We start from the raw sequence: 19,999 nt of genomic DNA on the forward strand, positions 1-19,999 counted from the left end.
ATAGATTTGTTCATTGCCCTATGAACAAATGAAAACATGAAACATTTCTTGAAAAATTATAGAATAATTATCTTGACATATGCATACACACAGATTCAGCAGTTTTTTCTAAATAAGGTAACAAAAAAGTACATCAAAATATGTTCATGGCACTAATGTTTACAATAACAAAAATCTGGAAACAACATAAATGTCCATCAATAGGAAAACTAGACAAATTAATTATAACACATACATAATGGGATATTATGCAGCTGTTTAAAATTACAGTGATGTGTTTTATTCAAATGGATGTCTAAGACATTTTTGAGTGAACTAATATGAGTATATCACAGAAAAGTATGGCTAAGTGAATTTATTGATAGGTGACTTGAATGACAGTTTACCAGAATGTTGAGAGTGGTTGGTCTCCCATGAATGGTAATATGGTATCCTTAGCAGATGCTAAGTACTAAGTACTAAGATGCTTAGTACTGTCCCCATACTTCTTAGGTTTTACCTTCCTGTTCAAGCTTCATAGTGTTCTGGCTGAAAGTGTCTGAAACTCTGCCTTCCATTTTTCTCTAATCCCGTATGTGGAAAAATCTGGAATTATGCTAAAGTGAAGGCTTGGGGGGTAGCCATCATCTAATGATAAGTTTTATTTACAGAATAAACATTCCAGCTTACTCCCCTTGAGATAGAGTGGTTACAATTCTGAGGTATGATCCTCACTCTCAGATCTCCAGCAAATCAAGGTCTAGCTGCTCTCAGCAGAAACATTCTCATTAAGACCTTTACTGGATATGTTTCCTTGTCTCAGTTCCACACTCCCCTAAGAGTGCTGCCTGCAGTCATCTTCCACATAAGCCAATTACACTCAAGTCTTCACAATAGCTGCTGCTGCTGCTGCTGCTTGGAGAAGCCCCCAGAATGAGCTATTTGTGCTTCTTTTTTTATACTCTTTTGTACTGTACTGGTGACATCTTTTTCTGTAGGTATGTATATACCTACCACACACACACACACACACATATAAAGATTTTGTAGTCCTCAAAATGACTCACTCTCCTAGGTCTACAATAGATAGTCTTTTATATTTTAGCAATAGATATTCTTGACTCATAAACACCACACCAGTAAATAAACTGTTCAGATCACACTGCCCTGAAATTCTTCTCAGCCCTCAACTATTGCTTCCTAGGAAGTGCCTGCCTCTGCACTGACCTGCTGGAAAGACATGTAAAACAGCTTTCAACACATCTCCTTCTCAAGACTTTAATCAACATTAGCACAGGTTCAATGTGTAGGTAGCACTTGGTAATAATTTGGTAACGGAATGAATGGATTAATGACACCAAAGCTAGAAACTGTAACCTTTAAACATCTTCTTCTGGAATCCCCTATATCCTGGGAGTGATGAAATGTTGCTTTGGGTAGGATATCTTTCATAAAGGTATCCTATGTCAAATGTCTACCTGAACAAGTTGTTGTTAAACACCTGGGTTGGTGTGTGACCTGAGCAAGCCATTTAAACTCTCCAAGATTCTGTTTCCTGTGCTTTACAATGATGTAGTGTTGACACAAGGATTACAGGGGACTTTTATGTAAAATGGAGTGTGTAGTAGGAGTTCAAATGACATCAGCTTCTAGAGGAAAGAGACTTATGGATACATCCAATTCTTTGGAGATTTATCAGGACACACACAACCTGTGAGGACAGGACAATTCTATATTGCACTATGTGATGTAGTCCTTTGTTTGGAAAGGCTGCTGACAAGGCCAGAGGTTGGAATTTAGGATCACTGATAATCTGGGAACTGCCTCTGTAGTCTCACAACTAACCTAGAATTATGGAGACTTTTTGTTCTTTGGATGTACCAAAGATGGATTCCCTGTTTGCAGATTCCAAATTCTCTATTCTGTTTCTATGAGATTCTTATTGTCCTAGAACTCTATTCTTAAAAGAAGAATTTTTAAAATAATATCTCCTTTGCCTTGGACTATAAAGGATCAAACTTTTAACTACTTTGTGTCATAAAATCCTCTTAAAGAGCTACAAATATATGTAAGTCACATAATTTTAAGAAGCTTCTAAAACCATGTTTACCCACACTTAGAAAAGGCAGGAACATCTCTATGATATAAAATCACCATCAAATAACTGTTATTAAATGGTGCTCTTCTGTCTATGGTGTGTTTAAACTGCTAGATATGTCCTTCATAATACTAAAGGCATCTTAAACTGGGTTGTCTGGAGACTTGCCATTATTTGAGAAACCCCACTGGGGGAGAAAGTTACACATACATAAAGATAAATTGGAGCTCCGGAAAATGCTTTCTGGGTGACAATAGGCTTTTTTCATTTGCTGTTTTGAATCTGTCTCTTTCTCTCTCTCTTCCTCTCCCTCTCTCTCATTTCTTCCCTTTCCCCTTTGTTTGGCCTCTATGCCTGTCTTTCTATTGTCGCCTATTTTGAGCTCTCTGTTTAGAAATGAAAACATCTTTGTCACTGCAGATGTGTGACCTTTAGAACTGGTGTACTAGGCTCTTTTTTTTAAAACATTGACTCTACCTGCATTTTTCAATATTCTTCTCCATTGTCTCAGTTTCTGTTGAAAACACACACTCACACACTCACACACACCTGAAAATGCTATATTCATTTCAGGGAATATTGATTTAAACATAGACTAGATGATTCTTCAAGGCAAAACAATAAAATCATGTGTAAGAGGAAAAGTTAGCAAAAACCTTATAAAGCACAATTACACAGCTCTCTACAATGATAAAGTGATTTTTATTTTAGGCTTGTAAAATAGCCCTGCACTTCATTATCAAGTCCATATCAGTGTCCCAGAAATATGGAAGAACACGAAAGGTTTGGAAAGGATTCAGAAGAGATTATTAAGATGAGCTGAATTTTCAGAAAAGAAGCCAGATGGCTAATTTAGTATTGGCAATGGGTAGGTAGAGCGTGGCAAGTGATGGGGAACAGGGGTCACCTCAGTTCCAGTTTTGCTATTGACAAAGTGGAGACAATTTCAGGAAAAGAGGAAGAAAATGATGTCCTGATATTGGTAATTCTAACTCTTTAAATCTGATTTAGTATTTTTTTTCCTTAAATTTTTAAGTTTATTAGGAAACTGGATTAGGCCTGCTGAAAGGCAGAAGGACAGATTAGTTAACACCTTGGCAAAATACCTGGTTCTTTGAACCTTAAAACTTTGAGATTGTATGAACACCAGTATAAACAGGTAGGAAATACCGAGGGCAGCCACAGGGCCGGAGATATGCTATTAATCAGTTCAGTATAGTTTAGTCGCTCAGCTGTGTCTGACTCTTTGTGACCCCATGGACACATCAGGCTTCCCTGTTCATCACCAACTTCCAAGCTTACTCAAACTCATGTCCATAAATTGGTGATGCCATCCAACCATCTCATCCTCTGTCATCCCCTTCTCTTCCTGCCTTCAATCTTTCCCAGCATCAGGGTATTTTCCAAGGAGTCAGTTCTTTGCATCAGGTGGCAAAGTATTGGAGTTTCAGCTTCAGCATCAGTCATTCCAATGAATATTCAGGATTGATTTCTTTAGGATGGACTGGTTGGATCTCCTTGCAGTCCAAGGGACTCTCAAGAGTCTTCTCCAACACCAAAGTTCAAAAGCATCCGTTCTTCAGCACTCAGTTTTCTTTATGGTCCAACTCTCACATCCATACATGATTACTGGAAAAACTATCACTTTGATTAGATGGACATTTGCTGGCAAAGAAATGTCTCTGCTTTTTAATATGCTGTCTAGGTTGGTCATAGCTTTTCTTCCAAGGAGCAAACGTGTTTTAATTTCATGGCTGCAGTCACCATCTGCAGGGATTTTGGAGCCCAAGAAAATAGTCTCTCACTATTTCCATTGTTTCCTCATCTATTTGCCATGAAGTGATGGGACCAGATGCCATGATCTTAGTTTCCTGAGTGTTGAGTTTTAAGTCAACTTTTTGACTCTCCTCTTTCACTTTCATCAAGAGACTCATTAGTTCTTCACATTCTGCCATAAGGTTGGTATCATCTGCATATCTGAGGTTATTGATATTTCTCCCAGCAATCTTGAGTCCAGCTTGTGCTTCATCCAGCCCAGTGTTTCCCATGATATACTCTCCATATAATTTCCTTATTGCCAAATTCAGACTTAAATTGAAGAAAGTAGGGAAAACCACTAGACCATTCAGGTATGACCTAAATCAAATTCCTTACGATTATAGAGTAGAAGTGACAAATAGATTCAAGGGATTAGATCTGACAGAGTGCCTGAAGAATTATGGACCAAGGTTCATGACATTGTACAGGAGGTAGTGAACAAGACCATCCCCAAGAAAAAGAAATGTAAAATGGCAAAATCATTGTCTGAGGGGGCCTTACAAATAGCTGAGAAAAGACAAGACACAAAAAGCAAAGGAGAAAAGGAAAGACATACACATTCGAATGCAGAGTTCCAAAAAATAACATGGAGCGATAAGAAACCCTTCTTCAGTGATCAATGCTTTTAATAATGCCTTTGCTCTATTGCTGAAGAAGTAAATGGTTTTCCTCTTTCAGTACAGTTCAGTCGCTCAGTCATGTCCAATTCTTTTGTGACCCCATGGACTGCAGCGCACCAAGCCTCTCTGTCCATCAACAACTCCTGGAGTTTACTCAAACTCATATCCACTAAGTCAGTGATGCCATCCAACCATCTCATCCTCTGTCGTCCCCTTCTCCTCCCGCCTTCAATCTTTCCCAGCATCAGGGTCTTTTCAAATGAGTCAGCTCTTCGCATCAGGTGGCCAAAGTATTGGAGTTTCAGCTTCAACATCGGTCCTTGCAGTGAATATTCAGGATATCTTTTTACCTCTTGAGCCTCTAGAAAGCCATACCTATTTTAGATCAACTTACAGGAAAAATGTAATTAGTGAATTTCATGGTATTTTATGTGATTTGAATGTAGCACATGAAAATGTCTATGTCCATGGGGCCTTGCTAAAGACAGAGACTTGTGGTCTGAAAGTTACACTGCAGATTCATCTAGACTGAATTTGTCTTCTTTTGTGACTGAGACAAATTAAATAGCAACCGTATGAGAGTCTTTTGTCCTGATGGAGAATTGAGATGTCTTTTATACATGAACTGCTGTTTTATTATCTTATGATCTTCACTTTAAATTAATGGCCTAGTTAATTATGGTTGAATTCAAGTCACATTTCTATACAAATGCTAGTGAGTGGCATTCATATTAACTCTAAAGAGTTCATCAAGATTGTTTTCTTAAATACCAAGAAAATTAATTATGATGGGGCCATTATTTTAAGGTGTCCTAACTTCAACATTTTTCTCTTCTGCAGAGTTGCGTTTTATAAGAATTGGGTAATTTCAACATATTTGCTAGAGTCTTGTAATCATAAATTAATAAAATACTAGTGAAGGGCATGGAAATTTCCATGTTGGCAGATAATCCAATATGCATGTTTTAGGGATAGCTGGGATTTGAAGAACTTTAGGTCACTTCAGTTGACATGTGGACTTCAGTCCACATGCCCATGGACTAAAAGCATTCATAAATGGAATTCCATATCATCCAAGTTAGAATCACTGTTGGCTGGGACACAGACAATGGGCATGGGGAAGAAGATTTAAGAAACCAAGTGATTACTACAAAAGCTGGTCTTACAGTAAGTCCCCCCAGGGCTAACTTGGGATCAGACTGCTGAACTTTGCCTCTCCTATAAAGAGTATCTGGGTTTTCTATGTAGAGGATCATGTCATCTGCAAACAGTGAGAGTTTCACTTCTTCTTTTCCTATCTGGATTCCTTTTACTTCTTTTTCTGCTCTGATTGCTGTGGCCAAAACTTCCAACACTATGTTGAATAGTAGTGGTGAGAGTGGGCACCCTTGTCTTGTTCCTGATTTCAGGGGAAATGCTTTCAATTTTTCACCATTGAGGGTGATGCTTGCTGTGGGTTTGTCATATATAGCTTTTATTATGTTGAGGTATGTTCCTTCTCTTCCTGCTTTTTGGAGAGTTTTAATCATAAATGAGTGTTGAATTTTGTCAAAGGCTTTCTCTGCATCTATTGAGATAATCATATGGTTTTTATCTTTCAATTTGTTAATGTGGTGTATTACATTGATTGATTTGCGGATATTGAAGAATCCTTGCATTCCTGGGATAAAGCCCACTTGGTCGTGGTGTATGATTTTTTTAATATGTTGTTGGATTCTGTTTGCTAGAATTTTGTTAAGGATTTTTGCATCTATGTTCATCAGTGATATTGGCCTGTAGTTTTCTTTTTTTTGTGGCATCTTTGTCTGGTTTTGGAATTAGGGTGATGGTGGCCTCATAGAATGAGTTTGGAAGTTTACTCTACATAGAAAACCCTAAAGACTCTACCAGAAAATTACTAGAGCTAATCAATGAATATAGTAAAGTTGCAGGATATAAAATTAACACACAGAAATCCCTTGCATTCCTATATACTAACAATGAAAAAACAGAAAGAGAAATTAAGGAAACAATACCATTCACCATTGCAACAAAAAGAATAAAATACTTAGGAGTATATCTACATAAAGAAACAAAAGACCTATACATAGAAAACTATAAAACACTGATGAAAGAAATCAAAGAGGACACAAACAGATGGAGAAACATACTGTGTTCATGGATTGGAAGAATCAATATTGTCAAAATGGCTATTCTACCCAAAGCAATCTATAGATTCAATGCAATCCCTATCAAGCTACCAACTGTATTTTTCACAGAACTAGACCAAAGAATTTCACAATTTGTATGGAAATACAAAAAACCTCAAATAGCCAAAGTAATCTTGAGAAAGAAGAATGGAACTGGAGGAATCAACCTGCCTGACTTCAGACTCTACTACAAAGCCACAGTCATCAAGACAGTGTGGTACTGGCACAAAGACAGAAATATAGACCAATGGAACAGAATAGAAAGCCCAGAGATAAATCCACGAACCTATGGACACCTTATCTTTGACAAAGGAGGCAAGGATATACAATGGAAAAAAGACAACCTCTTTAACAAGTGGTGCTGGGAAAACTGGTCAACCACTTGCAAAAGAATGAAACTAGAACACTTTCTAACACCATACACAAAAATAAACTCAAAATGGATTAAAGATCTAAATGTCAGACCAGAAACTATAAAACTCCTAGAGGAGAACATAGGCAAAACACTCTCCGACATAAATCACAGCAAGATCCTCTATGACCCACCTCCCAGAATATTGGAAATAAAAGCAAAACTAAATAAATGGGATCTAATGAAACTTAAAAGCTTTTGCACTACAAAGGAAACTATAAGTAAGGTGAAAAGACAGCCCTCAGATTGGGAGAAAATAATAGCAAATGAAGAAACAGACAAAGGATTAATCTCAAAAATATACAAGCAACTCCTGCAGCTCAATTCCAGAAAAATAAATGACCCAATCAAAAAATGGCCCAGAGAACTAAACAGACATTTCTCCAAAGAAGACATACAGATGGCTAACAAACACATGAAAAGGTGCTCAACATCACTCATTATTAGAGAAATGCAAATCAAAACCACAATGAGGTACCATTACACGCCAGTCAGGATGGCTGCTATCCAAAAGTCTACAAGCAATAAATGCTGGAGAGGGTGTGGAGAAAAGGGAACCCTCTTACACTGTTGGTGGGAATGCAAACTAGTACAGCCACTGTGGAAAACAGTGTGGAGATTCCTTAAAAAACTGGAAATAGACCTGCCATATGACCCAGCAATCCCACTTCTGGGCATACACACTGAGGAAACCAGATCTGAAAGAGACACGTGCACCCCAATGTTCATCGCAGCACTGTTTATAATAGCCAGGACATGGAAGCAACCTAGATGCCCATCAGCAGATGAATGGATAAGGAAGCTGTGGTACATATACACCATGGAATATTACTCAGCCGTCAAAAAGAATTCATTTGAATCAGTTCTAATGAGATGGATGAAACTGGAGCCCATTATACAGAGTGAAGTAAGCCAGAAAGATAAAGAACATTACAGCATACTAACACATATATATGGAATTTAGAAAGATGGTAATGATAACCCTATATGCAAAACAGAAAAAGAGACACAGAAATACAGAACGGACTTTTGAACTCTGTGGGAGAAGGTGAGGGTGGGACGTTTCAAAAGAACAACATGTATACTATCTATGGTGAAACAGATCACCAGCCCAGGTGGGATGCATGAGACAAGTGCTCGGGCCTGGTGCACTGGGAAGACCCAGAGGAATCGGGTGGAGAGGGAGGTGGGAGAGGGGATCGGGATGGGGAATACGTGTAAATCTATGGCTGATTCATATCAATGTATGACAAAACCCACTGAAATGTTGTGAAGTAATTAGCCTCCAACTAATAAAAAAATTGAAAAAAAAAAAAAGTATCTGGAACTGCCACATCGAATAGAGTCAAGGGGAAGCTAAACATTGATGCTTCCACTGACACTTTTATAAAGACTTGTTGTGAGTGTCCATCAGTCAAGTGTGCATTTAGTATTGATTTTTTGTGCATAGGCAACTTTGGGAATGCCTAACTTCAGCTTTCCATGCCATGCCTATCGTTGCTTAATGCTCTTTGTACCTACATCTTTTATTTATTCTCCTTTGCTGTGGAAAGCAACCACTAAGAGAGATTTGTACCTGGGAGAGGAGGGGAGAAGAAAGCCAAGATGGTAAGGCTCTGGGCTCTACTTCCCACTGGAAACAGAACGTCAATTTTATGCCTCATCATTCTGTATAAAATTGCATTTGGAAAAAAATTTCATTGCTAATTGTAATGGTATTTCAAATATAGTACATGTAATCATTATTTTATTTATAATATAGCATAAATTTAGCATATATTTAAATATATAAATATATATTATGTATTTAAAATAAAATATAGTAATATGGCTTAAAATAAAATACATATTATACTATATTATTTCACTATTTCAAATTATTTATAAATATATCCATTAAGGTGGAAGTTAGCAGTGTTAGTACATATGGTTTCATTTACCTGACACAAGCTGTTTAAAATAGCAGATAAAAGAGGGTGTCTAAAACTAATTCAGCGACAACACACGGGTGGGTGCAGATTCACAATGCTACCAATAGAACAGAAATTTTTGTAAGAAAGAGGCAAATTGATAAACTTATCCTACCAGTAATCTGACTTGAATTCTTTTTGCTCTAGTGTTTTTTTCTCTTGGCTCAGCTAGTAGAAAAAATATGATGTAGTGTTATTTCACTTTTCAGATTTCTTTGTTACTAATTTCTATTTCCTATTTATTCCTTTGACCATCTTTAAAAAATAGAATCATTGGTATTTTCTTATTGATGAATCATAAAATTATCATTATTTTTCTAACCTTTTTTTCTAGCTATTTCTCTGTTTGCACTTAAATTTTATTTGTAGTATTTGTGTTTTTAATCTGTAAGATAAGAGAAAGTGTTAGACATATATTGTCTGTAATTTTAAAACACCTCAAAAGTTAAAAGCAGTGAAAAAGGTTCACAACTTCATGGTGGGAAGCTATATTCTAAATTCATAGTGTACATAGTCATTATATCCATAATGTTAATGAATTCCAGTAATACTTATTATTGCATTTGATTCCTAAATTGTATAGAAAGATTAAATTGATTATCCCCTCTTTCAACATTTTTAATTGTATGTTACTATCCAGATTTTGAATACCACATATATCATAAAGAAATAGATTTAGATTTTTTGAACCTTCAATTTGACAGTATCTTTCATTTTTTTAATGAATGTAATTATCTTTGGCTATGAAGTGTGATAATTCACTCATACTGTTCTTTGGAATGAAAGGCATTTCAAGACAATTTTGGGCAACTCATTGGTTATGAGTGGGATGTTGTTATGAGGAGTAACTTCATTTAATCATTATTATTTGAATTACTGCATGTAGATTGTATTATTCTTCTGTGAAAAGAGCTATAAAAAGCTTTCAGTTTTTAAGGAAGCTCTGAAGGAAATATTAAAGCATATTTTCATGTTAAGGGAAATTTTCACATGTTTAGAAATAGATAATCTTACTGAGCTTTACAGTTACAACAATGTTAATGGCCAAAACTCAGCATTGAATCTAGGCTGGAATGCATCCAAAATAATAATAATAACTTATATTGTATATTATTATAATATACATTATTTATAATTATATATCAATGTATATAAGTATATATTATGTATATTATTATATGATGTATTATGCGTGTTAAGTTGATTCTGTCCATGGGATTCTCCAGGCAATAATACTGTAGTAGGTTGCCATGCCCTCCTCTGACCCCATGGACTTTAGTCCACCAGGCTCCTCCATCCATGGTATTTTCCAGGCAAGAATACTGGCGTGCATTGCCATTTCCTTCTCCAGTAGATCTTCCCAATCCAGGGATTGAAACTGGGTCTCTGGCATTGCAGGCAGATGCCTTACCATCTGAGCCACCAGGGAAGTCATGCCCTCCTCCAGGGGATCTTTTTTTTTTTTTTCTTTATTTTTTCCCCTTAACTTTTTTTTCATTTATTTTTATTAGTTGAAGGCTAATTACTTTACAATATTGTAGTGATTTTTCCATACATTGACATGCATCAGCCATGGATTTACATGTGTTCCCCGTCCTGATCTCCCCTCCCGCCTCCCTCCCCATCCCATCCCTCTGGGTCTTCCCAGTGCACCAGCTCTGAACACTTGTCTCATGCATCCAATCTGGGCTGGTGATCTGTTTCACCCTTGATAGTATACTTGTTTCAATGCTGTTCTCTCAGAACATCCCACCCTCGCCTTCTCCCACAGAGTCCCAAAGTCCGTTCTGTACATCTGTGTCTCTTCCTGTTTTGCATATAGGGTTATCGTTACCATCTTTCTAAATTCCATATATATGCATTAGTATACTGTATTGGTCTTTATCTTTCTGGCTTACTTCACTCTGTATAATGGGCTCCAGTTTCATCCATCTCATTAGGACTGATTCAAATGAATTCTTTTTAATGGCTGAGTAATATTCCATGGTGTATATGTACCACAGCTTCCTTATCCATTTGTCTGCTGATGGGCATCTAGGTTGCTTCCATGTCATGGCAATTATAAACAGTGCTGCGATGAACATTGGGGTGCACATGTCTCTTTCAGATCTAGTTTCCTCGGTATGTATGCCCAGGAGTGGGATTGCTGGGTCATATGGCAGGTCTATTTCCAGTTTTTTAAGGAATCTCCACACTGTTCTCCACAGTGGCTGTACTAGTTTGTATTCCCACCAACAGTGTAAGAGGGTTCCCTTTTCTTCACACCCTCTCCAGCATATATAATTGTATCAGTTTAGTTCAGTTCAGTCGCTCAGTCATGTCCAATTCTTTGTGACCCCAAGGACTGCAGCATGCCAGGCCTCCCTGACCATCAATACCTCCAGGAGTTAACTCAAACTCATGACCATTGAGTCAGTGATGCCATTCAACCATCTCATCCCCTGGTGTCCCCTTCTCCTCCTGCCTTCAATCTTTCCCAGCATGAGGGTTTTTTCAAATGAGAGTTTCAGCTTCAGCATCAGTCCTTCCAATGAATATTCAGGACTGATTTCCTTTAGGATGGACTGCTTGGATCTCTTTGCAGTCCAACAGATTCTAAAGAGTCTTCTCCAACACCACAGTACAAAAGCAGCAATCCTTCAGTGCTCAACTGTCTTTATAGTCCAACTCTCACATCCATACATGACTACTGGAAAAACCATAGCTTTGACTAGATGGACCTTTGTTGAGAAAGAAATGTCCCTGCTTTTTAATATGCTGTCTAGGTTGGTCATAGCTTTACTTCCAAGGAGCAAACATCTTTTAATTTCATGGCTGCAGTCACCATATGCAGTGATTTTGGAGCCCCCAGTAAATAAAGTCTGACACTGTTTCCACTGTTTCCCAATCTATTTGCCATGAAGTGATGGGACCAGATGCCATGATCTTAGTTTTCTGAATATTGAGCTTTAAGCCAACTTTTTCACTCTCCTCTTTCACTTTCATCAAGAGGCTCTTTAGTTCTTCACTTTCTGCCATAAGGGTGGTGTCTTAATCTGCATATCTGAGGTTATTGATATTTCTTCCAGCAATCTTGAGTCCAGCTTGTTCTTCATCCAGCCCAGTGTTTCTCATGATGTACTCTGCATATAAGTTAAATAAGCAGGGTGACAATATACAACCATGACATACTCCTTTCCCGATTTGGAACCAGTCTGTTCCATGTCCAGTTCTAACTGTTGCTTCCTGACCTGCACACAGATTTCTCAAGAGGCAGGTCAGGTGGTCTGGTATTCTCATCTCTTTCAGAATTTTCCATAGTTTGTTGTGATTGATACAGTCAAAGTCTTTGGCATAATCAATAAATCAGAAACAGATATTTTTTTTGAACTCTCTGGCTTTTTTGATGATCCAACAGATGTTGGAAATTTGATCTCTGGTTCCTCTGCCTTTTCTAAATACAGCTTGAACATCTGGAAGTTCACAGTTCACCTGATGTTGATGCCTGGCTTGGAGAATTTTGAGCATCACTTTGATAGCGTGTGAGATAAGTACAGTTGTGCAGTCATTTGAGCACTCTTTGGCATTGCCTTTCTTTGGGATTGGAGTGAAAACTGACCTTTTCCAGTCCTGTGGCCACTGCTGAGTTTTCCAGATTTGCTCCATATTGAGTGCAGCACTTTCACAGCATCATCTTTCAGGATTTGAATTAGCTCAACAGGAATTCCATCACCTCCACTAGGTTTGTTCATAGTGATGCTTTCTAAGGCCCACTTGACTTCACATTCCAGGAAGTCTGGCTCAAGGTGAGTGATCACACCATCATGATTATCTGGGTTGTGAAGATCTTTTTTGTATAGCTCTGTGTATTTTTGCCACCTCTTCTTAATATATTCTGCTTCTGTTAGGTCCATACCATTTCTGTCCTTTATTATGCCCATTTTTGCATGAAATGTTCCCTTGGTATCTCTAATTTTCCTGAAGAGATTTCTAGTCTTTCCCATTCTATTGTTTTCCTCTATTTCTTCACATTGATCGCTGAGGAAGGCTTTCTTATCTCTCCTTGCTCTTCTTTGGAACTCTGCATTCAGATGGGAATATCTTTCCTTTTCTCCTTTGCTTTTCACTTCTCTTCTTTTCACAGCTATTTGTACAGCCTCCCAGATAGCCATTTTGCTTTTGCATTTATTTTTCTTGGGGATGATCTTGATCCCTGTTTCCTGTACAGTGTCATGAACCTCCATCCATAATTCTTCAGGCACTCTGTCTATCATATCTAATCCCTTGAATCTATTTCTCACTTCCACTGTATAATCGTAAGGGATTTGATTTAGGTGATTCCTAAATAGTCTAGTGGTTTTCCCTACTTTCTTTAAGTTAAGTCCATGGACTGTAGCCTGCCAGGTTTCTCTGTTCATGGTATTCTCCAGGCAAGAATACTGGAGTGGATTGCCATTCCCTTCTCCAGTATAAGTGTATAATAATATATAATATGTTATAATGTATAATGTTTATTATTAGTAGTAGCAGATTTTGAATAACTGTCTGCCAGATAAGTGAGATCAATTTGTGGCCATAATATTAGCTATGATGAGGCTTTGGATAAGTCAATTAAGCAAATTGGTTCAAATATTCGTTTGTAAGTAAGTTTGGATAATGTCAGGTGGCCTTTATTTTTTTCATAAAATTGTAATACATTTGGAAATTATTTTCTTTACACTTAGATTTCCTTTATATGTATATTATTAAATTAAATATCTGATATTTGTAGCTAAAATGACCCATGTAATCTTATATGAAATGAAATTCATTGGTTCATAAATTTCATTTGGATTTCATGCAATTGAATCAGAGTATTCTTTGTCAGTTTCTTCACTTTTTTTATTCTATCTGTTTGTTGGCTTATTCTCAGACAAGCAAGATGACCAAAATAACTCCAAGCTTTTATCTAACCTTTTAAGCAATCTAGAGGAAAGAGAGCACCTCACATTGGAACTTTTGAGAAACATCACAGGAGTGGCTTTGATTCACATGACTGTCTTAAAACAATCACTGTGTTCAAGGGGATGTGGTGCTTCAATCAGCAAAACCTATACTTTTGTCTATATCTGAAGCCAAAGAATGACTTCATGGGCAGAATGAGTTCTCTAAAGGGAAACTGAAGTCCTGATATCAGAAAGGGGAATGGATACTGAGGAAACAAAAGCATTGTATGTTCTCAATAATCAACCAGGAGACTCCCATTAGGTACCACGTGCTTTATTTAATTCTACTTCCCATCCCACAAATTGATTAGAAAATGTATTGAGATATCCTATCCAGGACTAAAGTTACACACACATATGTGTCAAATACAGATAGTATGTAGTTTATATTACCTGAAAGTCTTAATAAATATTATTACAGATACATTATTTAAGGTATCAGTATAAATAAGATCAGATAACTATGATGGGAATGATTCTCTACTGCAGAAAGCAGAGGCTCCAAAGACAAAGGTTTATTTGAATGAGAGGAGACCAAGTTCTCGTTGACACCATTCACAGCTCAAAGAGCTGGCCTAAAAACTAAATGCCCGGAAGCCTAATATCAGGTCTGGACCAGAAAGGGAAACATTGACAAGTAAAATTTTAAGTAGAATGAGTTTATTATAACTGAAAATGTGTGATCTAATATGTAAAAATTTCCTGATAAAATACTATTGGTCCTTAATTTTTAAAAATTAGAATTTCAATTTAAGGGGTTTGGGACTTGAAGTGTTTACAGGATTTGAGATGATTAGTCTTCCCTTCCCTCCTGGGCTAGTCTAATTTGGCTGTTTCCCATTCTCTAAAGTTTCTCCACTCCAGTCATTGATTCTGTTCAACTTTTTATTTTTTTTTCTTTTTAATTTATTTTTTTTTGAATGATAATTGCTTTACAGAATTTTTCTGTTTTCTGTCAAGCCTCAACATGAATCAGCCATAGGTATACATATATCCTCTCCCTTTTGAACCACTTCCCATCTCCCTCCCCATCCCACCCTTCTAGGATGGTACAGAGCCCCTGTTTGAGTTTCCTGAGCCATACGGGCAAATTCCCATTGGCTCTCTATTTTACATGTGGTAATGTAAGCTTCCATGTTACTCTTTCCATACGTCTCACCCTCGCCTCCCTTCTCCCCATGTCCATAAGTCTATTCTTAGGTCAGTTTCTCCATTGTTGCCCTGTAAATAAATTATTCGGTAACATTTTTGTAGATTTTGTATATATGCGTTAGAATACAATATTTATCTTTCTCTCTCTGACTCACGTCGCTCTGTATAATAGGTTCTAGGTTCATCCACCTCATCTGAACTGATTCAAATGTGTTCCTTTTTATGGCTGAGTAATATTCCATTGAGTGTATATACCACAACTTCTTTATCCATTCATCTGTCAGACATCTAGGTTGCTTCCATGTTCTAGCTATTGTAAAGAGTGCTGCAATGAACACTGGAATACATGCGTCTTTTTCAATTTTGGTTTCCTCAATGTATATGCCTAGGAGTGGGATTGCTGGGTCATATGGTGGTTTTATTCCTAGTTTTTTTAAGGAGTTCCCATCCCATCTTCCATAGTGGCTATATCAATTTACATACCCACCAACAGTGCAAGAAAGAGCATTCCCTTTTTTCCACACCTCTCCAGCATTTATTGTTTGTAGACTTTTTGATGATGGCCATTCTGACTGGTGTGAGGTGATTTCTCATTGTAGTTTTGATTTACATTTCTCTAATAATGAGCTATGTTGGGCATATTTTCATGTGTTTGTCAGATCATTGATTCTGAATCTTACTTTTTCTTTCTTGCTATTGGTGGCATTGTATTTGTAGGTGTTCTTTGCCCAGAAAGTATCCACACCTTCTATGGCAACTTCGAGAATCTATCTAACCTCCTACCTCTATCCCATATAAACCCTCTCCATGAGATAGTCTAAGGTAGTTACTGACACCCTCCTAACACACACCCACAGACACACACACCCATTTATTTCTCAGAGTAGAGTTTTTCTGGGCATGGAGAGGAACCAATTGGACTTTCTTTTAAGAACACTGAATTAATTCACTTTAAGTCAGAACCCCTCCCCCCCCAAGTTTGCAAGTATTTGAGTGTTGATTTTAATGATGATATGTATTCTTAGAACAGTCAGGACACATTAACCCCTCTTTATGGGCCACATTATTCCCTTACATTGCCACATAAAGACCTGGTTTTCTTGCATTTTCCCCCTGGAGATATTTGGGTTTTATCCATTGTAAAATTTTAAATATAGAGTAAATATTTTTCTTTCCATAATAAGGCTCACAGATTTCAGGAATCTAAATAATCCAGAGGAAAATCAATCATTCCAATTTAGTTTTAACAAGAACCACCTTTATTGCCTATTGATTTTCATCCTGACAATCAGCTGCACATAGGGAAGGGGTATTGGATTCCAATATGGTTCCCATCCCTGCTGGCTTCCTGAGCCTTGGGAAAAATCTATACTGCACACCTTATAAAAGCAAATATTACATAACATGCCTTACCTCCACGTCTTCTTCAACTTGACCCCAGTCTTCCTTTTCAGTCACATCTCCTGTGCCTGTCCGATATGAACCCTCTCCTTCAACCATTCTGGCCAACATACTGCAACATACTGCAGCACCAGAATGTCATATTAATTTCCCAGGCAGACACTTTATTGCCCATCTCAAGACTTTCCTAAACTTTCCAAATAGCATCAATATCTTATCCTTGACCTTTTAAAGCAGAGAGAACAATATACCCATGGGGTACAACTCCCAGCTCCACAAGTCACTGCATTCTTTCTGTTAAACTCAAATATATTTGTTACATTATGTGTTGTGCTACTGATTGGCTTGTTGACTCTCTCACTAGAATGAAGGTGGGGCCTTTTGACATTTTTGTTCACAGGTATTTCCATAGCATTTAGAATAGTGCCTACATATAGGAGGCACTCAATAAAAGTTTGGCAAATAAATATGACTCAGAATCTTTCTCAAGCCAGAATTACTGCCTAGCACTGTCAGTTAACAAGTGTTAAAATTCAAGATGGGATTATCTTTTCCACCTGTATCTGGCACTTGTCTTAGGCTACGATGTATTCATTCTCTCTCATGAATGTGTCTTATCTCCTCGATTACTAGACAACTAAAACTCCATAATTAAATAGTGTAACCTATAATTACTTTTTTAAAAAGGAGGATGCATGATAAATAACACAGATGGTAACAATTTTCAGTTCCTGGCTTTCTACTGTAATGGTTTTATAATGTGTCCTCTTAGCAAGGTTGAAGTACATCTCCAGAATTCTCTTTTTTGTGTGTTTCTGGTTTGGGTAAGCCAAAAAAGAGTTTCTCCTGTGGGATTTGGAGGAAAGACATGAAGCAGCAGCTATCTGATGGTCTTTCACATCCACTTGCTTACCCCACTGGCCTGAGGCAGAGATTTGGGTTGACACAGCCCTTCTTTCTCTGACTTTCTTACTGGACTCCTCAGCCAGTTGTCTGTGTTTAGCTCTAGCTTCTGCAGGACACTCAGACCACCACACCACCACTCAGGCCATTGCCAATAGAAACTAACACAGGGTTTAGTTTGTCCTCCTAAATCCAGCTCTTGCTTGTAGATACTAGCATGCTTTTGTTCTCCAGAACTATATACCTGTCTACTCTTCCTGCCTGCCTGCATTATGGGCTTCAAGCTCTAGCACCAGTCAGGGGACAGCAGTCTTGCAGAGAGTGTTTAATCAGCTCCCAAAGGAGCCTAATGTCAAATCCTTGTTCAAATGCCTGTCTATCCAACCATCTATCGTTCTTACCGATAGACCTTCTATATGCCAAGAACTGAGTTTGGCAACTGTATCTTTAGTTATGTCAACAGCACTATATGTTATAACTATCCCCATGTTTTCAGAAGATTGAAAACATCTGCTTGGTTCCCAAATCTGTTATCTTTTTATACTCCATACAGTCTTCTTAACTGCAGATTCTTTTCTCAAAATATTTATGAAACATTTCTGCATCATAAATAGATTAACATGATTCCACTAGCTCCTGCCAAAGTATTTTGAAGCAAAAAAAAAAAAAAAGTTGATGAAAAGTAAAACACATACAGCAGAATGTTTCCCTTCACTGAGGTCCATCTCAAACTTTTCCAGTGTGAGCTTTGAGAACTTGGATGAATTTGGATTGAAGCATCAATTTTAACATTGGCTCAGCATCTTTTTTTTTTTTTTTCATTTATTTTTATTAGTTGGAGGCTAATTACTTTACAATATTGTAGTGGTTTTTGTCATACATTGACATGAATTGGCCATGGATTTACATGTATTCCCCATTCCGATCCCCCCTCCCACCTCCCTTTCCACCTGATTCCTCTGGGTCTTCCCAGTGCACCAGGCCCGAGCATCTTAAAATTGAAAGCCTGATCTCCAGGATTGCCCTTGACTGTATAAAACAAATAAAAACCTTAAATGAATAAGGTCACTATTTATACCTGTATCATGGCTTTTAACCTGAATGTGTCCTACTTGGATTTTAGGAAGTATTTATTTCTGAATCTTCACTTCAAGAATAAAATAACATCTCTCTTTTGAAGGTGATGGTCTTAAATTGAGGCCAAATAAAACATTATTTCTATATATATATATATATATATATATATATATATATATATATATATATATATATATTTTATTTTTACAAGACTAAACAATGGCTTCTTTTCTACCCTAGCTCTCACCTCAGGTCATTATGGTCGATTATCAGCCAAAGAGAAATCTCCTCATTGGGAAAATACATGTAAAGTGCTTTAAAATCATGCTTGAACACAGTCAGTTTTAGCTCTCATTATTAGCTCTTAATATTTTCATGTTAAGTCTTGTCTTATACCATTATTTTGTTGGAGCTGCTCAGAGACTTTTTCGGCTTTCCAGGTGGGGCTAGTGGTAAAGAACCTGCCTGCCAATGCAAGAGATGTAAGAGACACAGGTTTGATCCCTGCATCAGGAAGATACCCCAGAGGAGGGCATGGCAAGCCACTCCAGCATTTTTGCCTGGAAAATTCCATGGACAGAGGAGCCTGGAAGGCTATGGTCCATAGAGTTACAAAGAGTCAGACATGACTGAAGTGACTTAGCACGCACACACACAGACTTTTCACTTAATCTCAACCAAACAAATTCTGCATTCCAAAATCCCCACTTGTTTTCCATATTTAGATCTTTACGAATAATGGGGAGGCTTCCAGTATGTATGTTGTACTCCATAGGGCTAGTGGAGTCACAAGAAGTTCTATTTTGTTTCATTTTTCTTTTTTAAAAATTGTAGTCATAGTTGCTTTACACTGCTGTGTCAGTTTCTACAGCAAACTAAATCAGCCATACGTAGACATATATCCCCTCTTTTCTTAGATTTCCTTCCCATTTAGACCACCACAGAGCACCAAGTAGCGTTCCTATACAGTAGGTTCTCATTAGTTATATAATACATAGCACTGTGTATATGTCAATCCCAGTCTCCCAGTTCATCCCACACCCCCCATTCCCTCCTAGTTCTCTACATCCATGTCTCTATCTCTGCTGTGCAAATAAGATCATCTATACCATTTTTTTTAGATTATACCTGTATGTGCTAATATGTGATATTTGCTCTTCTCTTTCTGACTTACTTCAGTCTGTATAACCAACTCTTAGTCCATCCATGTCTCTGCAAATGACCCAATTTCTTCCCTTTTATATGGCTGAGTAATATTCCATCACACACACACACACACACACACACACACACGCACATGTACACACATCTTCCTTATCCATTCCCCTGTTGATGGACATTTAGATTGCTTCCATGTTCTGGCTATTGTGAATAGTGCAGCAAAGAACACTGGGGTATATGTTCTTTTTGAATTAT

The sequence above is a fragment of the Cervus elaphus genome, chromosome 15 (genome assembly GCF_910594005.1).
Source record: "Cervus elaphus chromosome 15, mCerEla1.1, whole genome shotgun sequence".
NCBI classification, from domain to species: domain Eukaryota; kingdom Metazoa; phylum Chordata; class Mammalia; order Artiodactyla; family Cervidae; genus Cervus; species Cervus elaphus.